A 14,146-nucleotide genomic window follows, 5' to 3' on the forward strand; every position below is an offset into this window, starting at 1 on the left:
CTGGGATTTAAACCAATGCAGTCTGACTCTAGAGCCTGCCTGCTTAACTGCTATGAGGGACATAATAAAAGAAACCAACCCAATGAAACAAATCAAGCAATGACCAGATTATACCAGCTCCTTACAGAAAGACCACCAACCGGTTTGTGAATTTTACGTGGCTTTGGCTTCTTTCTTCTCCTTGATTTTACCTTTCTCTCCATTCTAGTGGCCAGCAGCCACTGTGCCAGAGGGTAGCAGGGGAAGAGAGAAACAGGGGAACTCACATCTGTTCCCTTTCAATAATCATCATTCTAGAAAAAGTCAAGGGAGGACGACAATCACCTGTTTGTGTTGTCCTGCCTGGTATTGCTAGTATTCCCTCTAAGTCCCTGAATTGGAGACATTAACACACAGAAGCTTTTGGAAGCCCTACCAGTTCTCATGGCCTTACTTTTCTCCTGCTTTTGTTTAAATCATTCTAGTAAGCACTCAATTGGTATTTGCAATGAAGAGTGCTGGCCCACCACAGTTACAAGATTCTATCAATTGAAAGATGAATTATGTTTTTAATTCAGCTGTGTATTTTTTCAGGAGGATTGGTTGGGGTGAGGGATACTCACCAACTTTATCACATTATAGATACACACTGATTATAAGACATCTCAGCTTTAGAAATGTGAAAATGTGAAAAAAAAAGTGTTTTAGAATTGAGAAAATACAGTATTTTATTTCTGTCTTTCAATAAGGATTCAGCCTTGTTAAGGCAGCATCTTGTAAGGGTTCTTCTTCTGTGGTCTGCCCTCTCTAGGTATCAGAATTTTGATTACAGTTGTCAGCCAGAGTTCAGCCTGGTTCAGATATCTATTTTTAACAATAGCTGAAGGGGTTCTTTTTTTCAAGACAAGATTACTTAAGAATAACGGAACTGATTCATGGATGGGGTCTGAGTTTCCTTCTTGTTAGCAGGGGGCTGGCTTCAGAGGGTGCCCCCTAAGGGGTGAAAAGTGAGTGGAAATTCTTACCTGAGGTAGCAGGGTTGGAAAAGTCAGAGACACGAGCCAGGTCTGATATCAACAGGAAGAGTCAAGAGTTTAAACTCCAGAAATAAATTCAACTACCAAGATTGTGTTAGATTCGGCATTGAAATGGCCCCAATTCTCTACCTCTCCCCATATCCATGCCTTTATAACATGACTGCAGCTTTTCTCATCAAGATGTGGAGTTTCTTTGCCTCTTGAGTCTGCGCTGGCTTTATGGCTTGGGTTGGCCAGTAAAATGTGGCAGAATGAGGTTGCAGTAGATCCAAACCTGGGCTTGAAAATGTCTTTGCACTTTTGCTGTTTCTCTTGGGACTCCTACTTCTGCCATACAAATGGAAAAGCTTGCTTAGCCAGACAGATGATGAGAAACATGTGGCCCAGCCACCCCTAGCACCCTAGCCAGCAGACAGCCAAATGTCAGGCATATGAGTGAGAGCATTCTAGGGCAACCAGTCTCAGCTGATCCACCAACTCCCTTCAGGTTCATAAACCAGCCCAGCGAAGATCAACCAAGCCTGCCCCAGATAAGCTGAATCAGCGAAATGACTCAGAGATTCATGATCAATAACAAATGGTGATTATTTGAAGCCAAACAGCTTTTGAGTAGTTACACAGCAATAGCTACAAGGCACAAAGACAGAATTGAAATCAGGGCACCAGATCCAAGTTTTAAAGTTAGACAGAGGCTGGACATGGTGGCTCATGCCTGTAATCTCAGCACTTTTAGAGGCTAGGGCAGGATAGGTCACTTGAGGTCAGGAGTTCGAGACCAGCCTGGCCAACATGGTGAAATCCCATCTCTACTAAAAATACGAAAATTAGCCAGGTGTGGTGGTGCACGTCTGTAATTCCAGCTACTCAGGAGGCTGGGACATGAGAATCACTTGAACCCAGGAGGCAGAGGTTGCAGTGAGCCAAGATCACGACACTACATTCCAGCCTGAGTGACAGAGTCAGACATACAATAAGTCTCCCAGCACTTATTGAGCCAGACTCCATCTCAAAAATAAAATAAAATAAAATAAAAAATAAAGCTAGACACAGACTAGGTTTGGAGCAATAGCAGTTCAGAAACAAAAGACAGGCTTGGAGGGCTATTGTTAAGAATGGCTTTGGGATGTCTAAAAGTTGAGTAGTTGGTGAATTCCCAAATTGGATAGGTTCTTACGGAGGAACAGAGGCAGGGTAGGGAGAATGAGAACTAGAGAAGAAACCAAGATTGTTTCTTTTATGGGAGTAGCCCTAGTAAATGTATCCTTAGCACAATGTCTAGCCTATAAAAGGTACAAAATAAATATGTTAATTAAATTAATAAATCCTCTTCCCAGCAGAAGATTTAGTTATTCATTCATCCTTTAAACAAAATTTATATTGAGCACTATATATGGGTGCAGGAGCTTGTAAATGGGCAGGTGTAGGTGCACGATTCTGTGGAAGTTTTGAAATTCCACATCTACCAGATACAGAATGTATATAACCCAATATTTATCTTAAGCGTATGCACATGTACATTAAGCTGTAGTGTATTGACCTCCAATCTCTCCTCTCTAAAGACTGAGTAAATGATGCAGTTGGTATGCCCTAGGAAATGGCTGTTCTGTTTTATCTTGCTTCTGCATTGTCTATCGACCACTTCTGTATCCCTTGCTGTTCATATCGGGTATTAGCCTGGGTTAGAGAAAATGCTTTCTTAAATGGCTAAGAGCAATTGTAGAGCCGGGTGCATCAGCATGTGCCTGCAGTCCCAGCTAGTCAGAAGGCTCAGGTGAGAGATTTGCTTGAGCCTGGGGATTTGAATCCAGCCTAGGCAACATAGTAAGGCCCTATCTCTTAATTTTTTTTAAGTGATTGCGGTAGTTTTACAGTGGCTCAAAATTCAGATTTGGCCTGCAGAGTCCCCTTCAATAGGATTCCTGAGCTCCAGTAGCTCTGAGTGTGCTAAAATGGAGGAAGGTTTGTTTTTCTTCAAAGTGTTCTGGAAAATGTTAGTTGTGGCTATTTATTACGTGTCCATTTCTTGTGGTGCTGAAAACTTGTCTTACTCGGATCTGCTACAGTGGTAGGAGGGGCCAAAGCCTGTTCCAGTGTAGGTTTCCAGAGTCAATATGAAAAAAGACTAACCGCTTTAGCAGCAGTTATGAATGCTAAGATATTTCTTAGCTGTTCCTGCCAAATGCCTTTTCTGATTGTGGTGTTTTGGTATTCTCAGTTATTGTTTCATGTATGCAATGAGGTAGGCCAGTGATTCCCAAATACAGTCTATCTATAGGTAGTAGTCAAAGAAAAAGTCATCACTGAACACAGAAAAATGAGACAAAAAAAAAAAAAACCCAATGTAGTGTAGTGTGTATGTTTCTTCATATCAATTTCTGTGTACCTATATGTGGGTGCAAGTTCACCAGTTGTGCTTTTGTGGGAAGTCTTATCCATCATTCTGCAATTATGTGTTTCATACTTTTCTGACATTAAGATTTTCTTGATTTTATAAAGTGATGGCAATAGTAGATAACTTTTTTTTTTTTGAGTAGGAGTCTTTCTCCAAAACCCAGGCTGGAGTGCAGTGGCTTAATCTTGGTTCAGTGCAGCCTCTGTCTCATAGGTTCAAGTGATTCTGATGCCTCCTCCCAAGTAGATGGGATAACAAGTGTGTGCCACCACACCCAGCTAATTTTTTGCATTTTTAGTAGAGATGGGGTTTCACCTGTTGGCCAGGCTGGTCCCGAACTCCTGACCTCAAGTGATCCGCCCACCTTGGCCTCCCAAAGTGCTGGGATTACAGACGTGAGCCACCATGCCCAGCCGCAGATAACCACTTTTTAATGTTCTTACTTTGAAAAATAAACAGTTGATGATCCTGTGGATGCTGCATGGGAATTTTTAAAAAATTGACTAGGCTAAGCTTTACAAGTCTGGAAATCACAGAAAGGCCACAGTGGGCACCGTGAAGGACAAAGAGCACAGCTCCTTCTCTCCAAGACTACTGTCTTCCTTTGGGAAGATTAGACATTTGGGCAAAATAGCTGGCATAGAGTTAGCTCGCAAAGCTGTATTAGGTAAGTGGGAGATGTCATGATAGGTGTAATTTAATAAACATATTCAAAAAAATTAACCATCCTGAGGTAAAGAAAGGTTGACCAAGATTTCAGAAGAAACAAATACAAGTAAACTTTCTTTTTTTTTTTTTTTTTGTTTCCACCTTTTATTTTAGGTTCAGAGGTACATGTGAAGGTTTATTATATAGGTAAACTGTGTGTCATGGGGGTTTGGTGTACAGATAATTTTGTCACCCATGTAATAAGCACAGTACCCAGTAGGGTACTGGATACTATCCTCACTCTCCTCCTACCCTCCACTCTCAAATACGGCCCTGTGTCTTTGTTATTCTCTTTATGTCCATGTGTACTCAATATTTAGCACCTACTTATAATTGAGAACATGTGGCACTTGCTTTTTTTGTTCCTGCATTAATTTGCTTAGGATAATGACCTCCAGCACCACCCATGTTGCTGCAGAGGCCATGATCTCATTTTTTAATAGCTGTGTGATATTCCATGGTGTATATGTACCACATTTTCTTTATCCAGTCCACCAATTGATGGATGCCTAGGTTAATTCCATGTCTTTGCTATTGTGAATAGTGCTGCAATAAACACACATGTGCATGTATCTTTATGGTAGAATGATTTATATTCATTTGAGTATATACCAAACAATGAAAATGCCGGGTCAAATGGTAATTCTGTCTTAAGTTCTTTGAGAAATCTCCAGATGGCTTTCCACAGTGGCTGAACTAATTTACATTCCCACCAATTGTGTGTAAGTGTTCCCTTTTCTCCACAATGTTGCTAACATCTATTTTTTTTTTTTTTTTTTTTTGATTTCTTAGTAATAGCCGACTGGAGATGGTATCTCATTGTGGTTTTGGCTTGTATTTCTCTAATGATTAGTGATGTTGAGCATTTTCTCGTATGCTTGTCAGCCATGTATATGTCTTCTTTTGAAAAGTGTCTGTTTATGTCCTTTGCCCATTTTTTAATAGGATTGTTTTTTCTTGTAAATTTGTTTATGTTCCTTATAGGTTCTGGATATTAAACCTTTGTTGGATGCATAGTTTGCAAATATTTTCTCCCCTTCTTTAGGTTGTCTGTTTATCCTGTTGATAGTTGCTTTTGCTGTGTAGAAGCTCTTTAATTAGGCCCCACTTATCTATTTTTGTTTTTGTTGTAATTGCTTTTGGAGTCTTCCCCATAAAGTATTTGCCTTGGCCAATGCCAAGAATGATATTTCCTAGATTTTCTTCAAGGGTGTTTATAGTTTTAGGTTTTATATGTAAGTCTTTAATCCATGTTGGTTGATTTGTGTATACGGTGTAAGGAAGGGGTCTGGTTTCAATCTTCTGTATATAGCTAGTCAATTATTCCAGCAGAATTTACTGAATAGGGAATCCTTTTCCCATTGCTTGTTTTTGTGGGCTTTGTCAAAGATCAGAAGGTTGTGGGTGTGCAGCTTTATTTCTGGGTTCTCTAATCTGTTCTGTTGGTTTATGTGCCTATTTTTGTACCAGGACCATGCTGTTTTATTTACTGTGGCCTTGTATAGTTTGAAGTTGGGTAGTGTGATACCTCCAGATTTTTTTTTTTTTTTTCCAGTCAAATTGCTTTGACTATTTGGTTTTCTTTTGGTTCCAAATAAATTTTAGAATGTTTTTTAGTTCTGTGAAAAATATAATTGGTAGTTTGACAGGTATAGCGCTGAATCTGTAAATAGCTTTCAGCAGTATGGCTATTCGAACAATATTGATTCTTCCTATCCGTGAGCATGGAATGTTTTTCCATTTGTTTGTGTCATCTATGATTTCTTTCAGCAGTGTTTTGTAATTCCTATTGTAGAAATCTTTCACCTCCCTGGTTAGTTATATTCCTAGATATTTTATTCTTTTTGGGGCTATTGTAAATGGGATTGCATTGTTGATTTGGTTCTCAGCTTGGACATTATTGGTGTATGGAAATGCTACTAATTGCTGGGTGTGATGACTCATGCCTGTAATCCCAGCACTTTGGGAGGCTGAGGTGGGCATGAGGTCAGGGATTCTAGACCAGCCTGACCAACATGATGAAAGCCCATCTCTTCTAAAAATACAAAAATTAGCTGGCATGGTGGCATGTGCCTGTAATCCCAGCTACTCAGGAGGCTGAGGCAGGAGAATCGCTTGAACCCAGGAGACGGAGGTTGCAGTGAGTTGAGATTGTGCCACTGCACTCCAGCCTGGGCGACAGAGTAAGATTCCATCTCAAAAAAACAAACCAACAAACAAACAAAAAAGTAAAAGAAAAAAAGAGAAATGCTAACTACTAATTTTCATATATTGGTTTTGTATCCTGAAACTTTGCTGAAGTTGTTTATTGATTTAGGAGCCTTTGGGCAGAGACTGGAATTTTCTAGCTATAGTATTCTATTGTCTGTGAAGAGAGATATCCTCTATTCCTATTTGGATGCCTTTTATTTCTTTCTCTTGCCCTGATTGCTCTGGCTAGGACTTCCAGTACTATGTTGGATAGGAGTGGTGAGAGTGGGCATCATTGTCTTGTTCCAGCTTTCAAGGGGAATGCTTCCAACTTTTGCCCATCCAGTATGATGTTGGCTGTGGGTTTGATATAGATAGCTCTTATTATTTTGAGGTATGTGCTTATGATGCCTGGTTTGTTGAGTTTTTTTTTTTTTTTTTTTTTTTTTAATATGAAGGGATGTTGAATTTTATTGAAAGCCTTTTCTGCATCTGTTGAGATGATCATGTGGTTTTTGTTTTTAGTCCTCGTTATGTGATGGATCATATTTATTGACTCGCATATGTTACACCAAACTTGCATCCCAAGAATAAAGCCTATTTAATCATGGTGGATTAGCTTTTTTGACATGCTGCTGGATTCAGATTCTCAGAAGTAAACTTTCTAATAGAGTCCAGATTTCATTTAGTTGCCTTTGCCGCTTTTGCTTTTTGATGCTAGAAATGAAGTTGGGAGGGGTAAATTAAAAATAGTTGGTGTTCAAGGAAGAGAGCTAAAATTTGGGCTACTCCATGGTGTATCAGTGAGCTTTTGCAGTGTAACAAAACATCCTAAAACTTAGTGGTTTAAAACAACAACCATTTATTAGGTCATAATTCTGTGAGTCAGTTGGGCAATTCTTCTAGTTTGGAGCTGGTTTAGCTAATCTTGGCTGGGCTTACTCTTATATCAACAGTCAGCTGGTGGATTGGCTGGTGGCTAGATTAATCTAATATGACCTCATTCATATGTCTGGCAGCAGACTGGCTGTGGGTTGGTACAAAAGAGGGGACTGGATCAAATGTTTTCATTCATGCAGTAAGTTAGTGCAGGGTTCCTCATGAGGAAACTATAGTATTCCACGAGTGGCAAGAGAAAGCAAGTCCCCATTCGTAAGTGCTTTTCAAGTCTACTTGCATCCTGTTTGCTATTGTCCTGTAGGCCAAAGCAAGTTACGTAGATAAACCTAGAATCAGGGTGGGAGAGAGTACCATGGAATGGATAGAGAGGTCATGGATAGAGAGAGCTGTGAACAAATGAAGGGCCATCACTTCAACAATCTGCCACAGCTGTTGATAATACCCTAGTAATGGTTTTATCAAATCATGAGGTGTTTTTTTGTTCAAACTGCTTAACAATTTATTTCAGATGAGACAAGAAGTATAAATGAAGTACAGAATTATAGAATTGTAGAGTTGGAAATTAATTTACAGATGACCTAGTGTAGCCCTGTCATTTAAAAGAAAAGAAAATGGGGACCTAAAGAATTTAAATGACTCGCCCAAAGGGACAGAGCTGAGTACTGATAAATATTTTAAACATCCATGTCTATGTGCTAATAATTTAATAACCTAGGGTGAGAGGTACAACTCCATCATTGATATTTGAGTACCTGGGATAAGGTGAGTATAGCAGAGTGAAACAAGACAGATTCTGTCCCTGCCTTCATAGAGCTTATGGTTTAGCCAGGTGACACAGACAAGAAAACGAGTAATTAAAAAGTAGTGTGCTATTGTTGTACCAGAGAAGTACAGGATATTATGAGATGTCAGGGGGGCATGAATTATGAAGGAGCAGAGGGGCTATCCATTAGTTGTTAAGGCTTTTCACACAAAAACTTACTAATTCTCTTTACAACCCTATGAGACAGGTACGATGAGTATCCCTCTTTTCTAGGAAAAGACCCTTTGGCATAGAGAGGTTAAGTGACTTACTCAAGGTCACAGAACTGGTAAGTGGCTGAGCTGGGATTTGTCCTCAGAGTACCTCTCTGACCCTAGAGCCCACTTTCTGCCTATGGAAATGGAATAAGAAAAATGAACGGAGTTCAAGGATTATTCAGACAGGATGATCAGGCCAAGCACAGGATCTCCAGATAGATATTTTAAATTCTATTCCCTAGAAGTGACGTTGAGATATCACAAGGTTTAAACTCTGTGAGTGATGAGTGTCAGTGTGTATGTGCATGTGCTCACAGGCTGGCCTGTGCCCATCTGCGCCCAAGTCTAGGGAGAGTTGAACTTTCATGGCTCTCTATATAAATTGTTCCATATGGTGGAGTCCAGCAGCTTTCTTTGTTCCTTTGACTATTAACTGTATCTATATCCATATCCATATCCATCCATCCATCCATCCATCCATCCATCCATCCATCCTATTTTCTGTCTACCTGGAATCTTCTGACTCCTTCTTATCCAAGGACTGGGTGATTTTGATTGTATTTCTGCTGTCTGTTTACTTTCTTTCCTTCTGTTAGTGGGCTCTGCATTCTCATCTCCAGAGGCTCTCTTCTCTTGCCAGGGGAGGTGGCCCGTCTCTACTTTTCTCCTCCTATACCTTAGGCATTTGTTGTGTTCCCTGTGACAGATCATACTGTATGGAAGAGCAAAGAAAGACTTCCTCAACAGTAGCTAATCAATCAGAGGGATAAAGCTATTTTTGCTGGAAGTAAGATATGCCAGGGAAGGAAAGGGATCCTGATGAATTATTTAAGATTGAGCTCAGATATTCACTTGTAGGGGGGGTGTGTGTGTGTGTGTGTCTGTGTGTGTGTGTGTGTGCATGCTCGCGCACGCACGCACAGGAGAGAGAGTGACGGAGGGGGAGAGAGAGAGAGAGATGCTGTTAGGGAGAGATTTAGATCTCACATTTCACTAAAAGGCAAAGGCCATCTAATTTCTGATTTTGGTTTTTCAACAGTCTTCTATATCTCTATATTGTTTTTTGCTTTTGGCTTCTGTTGAAATGCAAGACATGTCTTTACTACAACCAAGAACAGCCCCTCTGTGTTAACTTTCGGTTACTACACAACAAATTACCACGGACACAGTGACTTAAACAGCACAGATTTATTATCTTACAGTTCTGTAGGTTGAAATTCACATAGGGGGCTCATTGCGCTAAAATCAGTGTTACTGGGTCTGCATTCCCTTCTGGAGGCTAGAGGGGAGGTTCTGTTTCCCTGCATTCAATCCTTTGTGATTACAGAACTGATATCCTGTGTCCTTGATGAACTCCAGCTGGGGTGGTCTCTAGCTTCTAGTGGCAACTGTATTCCTGGGCTGCTGGCCTTCTTCCTCCATTTCAAAGCTAGCAAACATGGGTTGAATCCCTCTCCTACTTTGAATCTCTCCTTCTTTGGCTTTATCTCTGACTCACTCTTCTATCTTCCTCTTCCATGTTTAAGGACTCATATGGTTTGATTGAGTCTGCCTAGATAACCCAGGATAATATTTTCATCTCAAAGTCTTTAACCTTAACCATATCTGCAAAGTCCCTTTGCCAAGTAAGACAACATAGTCACAGGTTCCAAGGATTAGGATGTGGACATTTTCTGGGACCATTACATGTAACACTTTGCCTCTTTTTCTTCTTTTCTCTCTCTTTCTTCCTCCTCATCTTTCTTCTCCCTTTCATTTGTTCCTTCTTTCTTAAAAACGAAGATGAGAGAGAGAAAGAGAGAAAGTGTGTGTGTGTACTATCTACTAAGTAATAGGTACTGCACAGGCACTGGCTAAAAAAGATGAATTAGTTATAGCCTCTGCTCTCAGAGAGCTTACAATTTATTGGGAGAATTCATTTCAATAAAAGATAAAAATCAAGACAAGGTGTTAGGTGGTATAAATTTCTTATACATTTAATCTCTTTAATCTCTTCCTCTGAATATTCAGATCTTCTTATCCTAAGAATAAACACTCTAACTAAATACGGGCAAGTGAATGAATAAAGAGATTTGCACAGTGGCAGAAGGTTTCTAAAGCCTTACCTCTACCAGACAATGGGACATATGCAGTTTAAAGGCTATGCAGTTTATCACAAGTCAGTGTAAATGTACCATAAATCCGTGTAGTCTGAGATGCCTTCCAATCCCTCTTCACTAAGGAAATGGTGGAGTTCCTTGGCCAGGGATGGGTAAAGAAATGTTTCTGCCTTCTTAAACCTGGGTTTCTTTCTTCTTTATTTCTGTATTTTCTGTATTGGTTCAGTTGGTTCTGTATTTTCTGCAGGCAACAACTTCTCCTTTTTTCCTTCTCAGCCAAACTTCTTAATTCAATTTATTCTAACAAATATAGAGTCCTCATATGTGCTCGATAGTTACTTGGTGCTGGAGGTACAAAGATGAAAGAGAGTCCCTGTTCTTGAAAGCAAAATCGATTTCTGTTGCTTTGACAGCCTAGTGATCCACTCATATTTTGGTATTTGACCTTTTCCCCTTTTATCCTTCTCAGCCAAACCTCCCCAACCTGTCTGCTTAGTGTACACTGCCATGTGCTGAGATATTTCTTCCCTCAGCCCTTGGGCAGTCTGGCAGAGCCCTGTGTTCCATTTACTCTGGTGTTCCATACAAAAATTATTTTCTGTGTGTGCCATAATTTGAAAATCTGAGAAGCAATACTCTAAGCCAATAGTTGTCAAGTGTAGTACCCAGACCAGCAACATTAGCATCTTTGGAAAGTTGTTAGAAATCCAAATTCCTGGAGCCCTCATGCCTGTAGTCCCACCTTCTTCAGAGGTTGAGGCCCAAGGATCCCTTGAGGGGCTAGGAGTTTAAGTCCAGCCTGGGCAACATAGTGAGACCCCATCTTTTTGGGGAAAAAATAGGAAAAAAATAAATGCAAATTCCTAGACCCCACCCTAGACCTGTTGTACTGGAAACTCTGGGAGTGGGAGCTAGAAATCTGTATTTTAATAAGTGTGCTAGAGGATTCTCATGCTCCTTAAAGTCTGAGGCCCACTGCACTAAGCCACATTCCCAGTGGTCACCTATGACTAAAATTCATTTTGCCATTTTCATCTCAGTTCTCACCCACATTAACTTCTCTGCAGTATTTGACTCTTCTCAAAAGCTCATCTTTCCCGGCTCCTGTGACACTTCATTCCTCTGGTCCTCCTACTCTCTTTCTCTCCGATGATTTTTCTCAGTATCTTTGGTCGGCTCCTCTTTCTCTGCTCCTCGTGTAAATGTAGTCACTTCTCAAAGTCCTGCCCTCGGCCCCTCTTCTCTTGCTGTCCTTGGGTGATTCCATTTACTCCCCTCATCTGTTTTCTTCAGGTGGAGAGCTCCCAACTCCTACCTCTCTGCTAAGATCCAATGCTGTGTTTCCATCTCCTCTTCATCTTCTGCCCTGGCCTATCTGCAGAGCTCAGCCAAACACACAGTAAGTTTTCATTTACAGGTCAAAGTCTGCTCTTCCTCTTAGGTCCCTCAGCCTTAAAAACTAGTTCTCAAATGGGATTGTAGAATCATTCTCAACTCCTTCCCATCCGCAAGCCCTCCATTCTGAGCTCACCCTATCCTTCACAGAGGATCACGTCATGCTAATTCAGTCTCCCCAAATCTCTGTATCTTGTCCTTTCCTCTCAAGCCCATTGTCTTTTTTTTGGCTCTCATCTTCTTTCACCTAGGAATTTATAATAAGTTTTGATGGGCTTCACTTGCCTACAATCCTTCTCCACTTAGAATCTTCTCAAAACACAGATCTGATTATACAAAAAATACATTTGATCAACACTTCTTTGTTTAAAGTTTTTACCCTCTGGTCCCAATGGACCCTTTACATTGCATTCACCACTATGGCATCCTATCACACTCTACTTTTTTCTCCTGCCTCCCTAGAAAGAACACTCACTGTTTCCCAAACATACCAGGTACCTCTAGACTCCATGCCATTGCCCAGGCTGTTCCTTAGCCTTGCATTCTCTAGCTTAGTCAACCCTGCTTGTCGAAATCCACATGTAACTGTCAGGGTGCAGGTTGTGTCCAGAGGATGCCTCCTCTGAGGGGATTTCCCCGACTTCCCAGTTGGACTTAATCCCTCTTCCTCTGTGCTCCCCCAGCATTTCCCCAGAGCTCTGTGAGTACTTAACTCACTTCTCCATGCATTGGAGTCAGCTATTTAAATCTCTCTGTCCTCCACTAGGTCACCTAAGACATGACAAGGAGGTCTTAGTCGTCACGGCATCCCCCACAGCACATACTAGGTTCCCAAGAGTTGTCTGCTGAATCGGTCTGATTTTGTTGAAATGGTGCAACAGTGAAACGATGACCTGTCCCCTGAGGGGTCATCTCGTGGGTCAGCACTTGTTAGGACCTCTGGAGTTAGGCTTGACTGAGAACACCCAGAGTGCAGCAGGGAAGGATGGTTCCCTGGAGACCTGTGGCAGTCTTGTTCTGTGCTCCCTCTGCCTCCTGTTCCCTCCCTCCAGAGAAGACCCTTGCTTGAGATCACTCTTCCCCTCATTAGCTGTGCTTGTGGAGAGTTCCCCAGCTGCAGCTTCCTTTGGTCTTCTCTGTCTTCCATGGTTTGTTGATTTACTTCCCTGTCATCCTCTTTCTCTGGCTGTGGTTGTAAATAGAGCTGGTGACTGTAAGCCCCGGGCCTGTGCAGTGAACCTGTCTCATATGCATGGCAGGTCCAGGAGACCGTGGGATCCATGGGAAGGGTCACCTCTCCATTCCAAAGCTGCTCTGGGCTCTGGCCCAAGCTGTCCTGGAGGTTTTGTCCTGACTCTCCAAATGGACCTTTACAGATAGAAGCATCACATTCTCTCCATTTCTCCACGATGCTCCCTTTTGCTCCTGTTCTTGACACCATGACCCCCTGGCCACAGGATGGGCAGGTGGTCGAGGGGACAGTCAGGCTTGTTTGCAGCAGAAGGTGACAAATGACACAGAACATTTCATGCATTACACTTTTTCATGTCTCTTTTTTTTTTTTTTTTTTTTTTTGCCTCTTTGAGAAAGTTGGAGCTGTGCGTGATATAAATTGCCTTAGCCATTGATGAAATCCTAATCAAAAGTGGCCTTGTTGGTTATGAAAGGAGAGCAACAACCTTGAAGCCAGACCAGGAATATGGGGCTTTATCTTTCCCCCTTCACCATCTCTCATAAAGCAACCACTTTCACCCTGGAATGTTTTTGAGCAAAAGCAGGTTATCTTTTCTCCCACAAGCCAGCTACCCTGCTTCACTTCCTTGTGTCCCAGGTGATCTTCTCCCTCCTTCACCTCCCCCTCTGCCATCCCCTCTGAGCTCTGCCTCTCCCTGAATTCTGGAGAGCCACCAGCCCCTCGGAGGCAGCTGCCCGTGAGTGAGCTGGGAGCGGGAGAGCTACACAGGCAGTGCCATCCTGCTGGAGTCTGTGGTCCTCCCCCGACTCTGCGTGGCAGTGCGCATCATCTGTCAGAGTGCCCCTCTCCCCTCCCTCTACTTCCCCACCCCCTCCCCTGCCGCTCACTCGCTCTTTCCCTTTTCATGAGATGCAGAGCCTGGAGAGGAGCGGAGCCGGCGGGAGCAGCATGTTGCAGCCGCTATTCTAGGGGTGCTGGGTGAAGTGGGCCGCCCTCTGCCACCCTCTCCCAGGTGCCAGGAGGAGGTGGCTGACTGTCACTCAGGGCGTCACCGAACCATGCCCAGCTGGGGACCGCACCAGCCACACCTTCCCAGCTGCGCTGCCCACCGCCAGGCAGGTAAGAGAGAGCAGCTGCTTCCAGCAGGGCCTGAGTGGGTCCCTGGGCAGGTCAGCCCGGGCTATAAGTCTTGCTGAGAGGTGCAGGACATTGCAGGGCAGAAAAGGTTCTG

General features: G+C 42.3%; 2 protein-coding genes across 4 annotated transcripts in view; both read left to right on the forward strand.

Annotated features, from left to right (window-relative positions):
- The first annotated feature begins 239 nt into the window (after nt 1–239).
- GLUL (glutamate-ammonia ligase) overlaps nt 240–14,146 on the forward strand; it is a 328,058-nt gene continuing 314,151 nt past the window's right edge. Inside the window, exon 1 of the mRNA XM_050766392.1 lies at nt 240–243. The gene's annotated coding sequence lies outside the window, so the exon portion shown is untranslated. The remainder of the gene's footprint in view (nt 244–14,146) is intronic.
- The window catches only part of RGS8 (regulator of G protein signaling 8), a 42,912-nt gene continuing 42,566 nt past the window's right edge, over nt 13,801–14,146 (forward strand). For 2 of the 3 annotated variants that reach the window (XM_050766571.1, XM_050766556.1), the window contains exon 1: nt 13,820–14,034. The gene's annotated coding sequence lies outside the window, so the exon portion shown is untranslated. Of the gene's footprint in view, nt 14,035–14,146 lie in introns of all 3 variants that reach the window. The other variant, XM_050766565.1, reaches the window with a different exon arrangement.

This window comes from Macaca thibetana, chromosome 1, assembly GCF_024542745.1.
Source record: "Macaca thibetana thibetana isolate TM-01 chromosome 1, ASM2454274v1, whole genome shotgun sequence".
In the NCBI taxonomy this organism is placed as follows: domain Eukaryota; kingdom Metazoa; phylum Chordata; class Mammalia; order Primates; family Cercopithecidae; genus Macaca; species Macaca thibetana.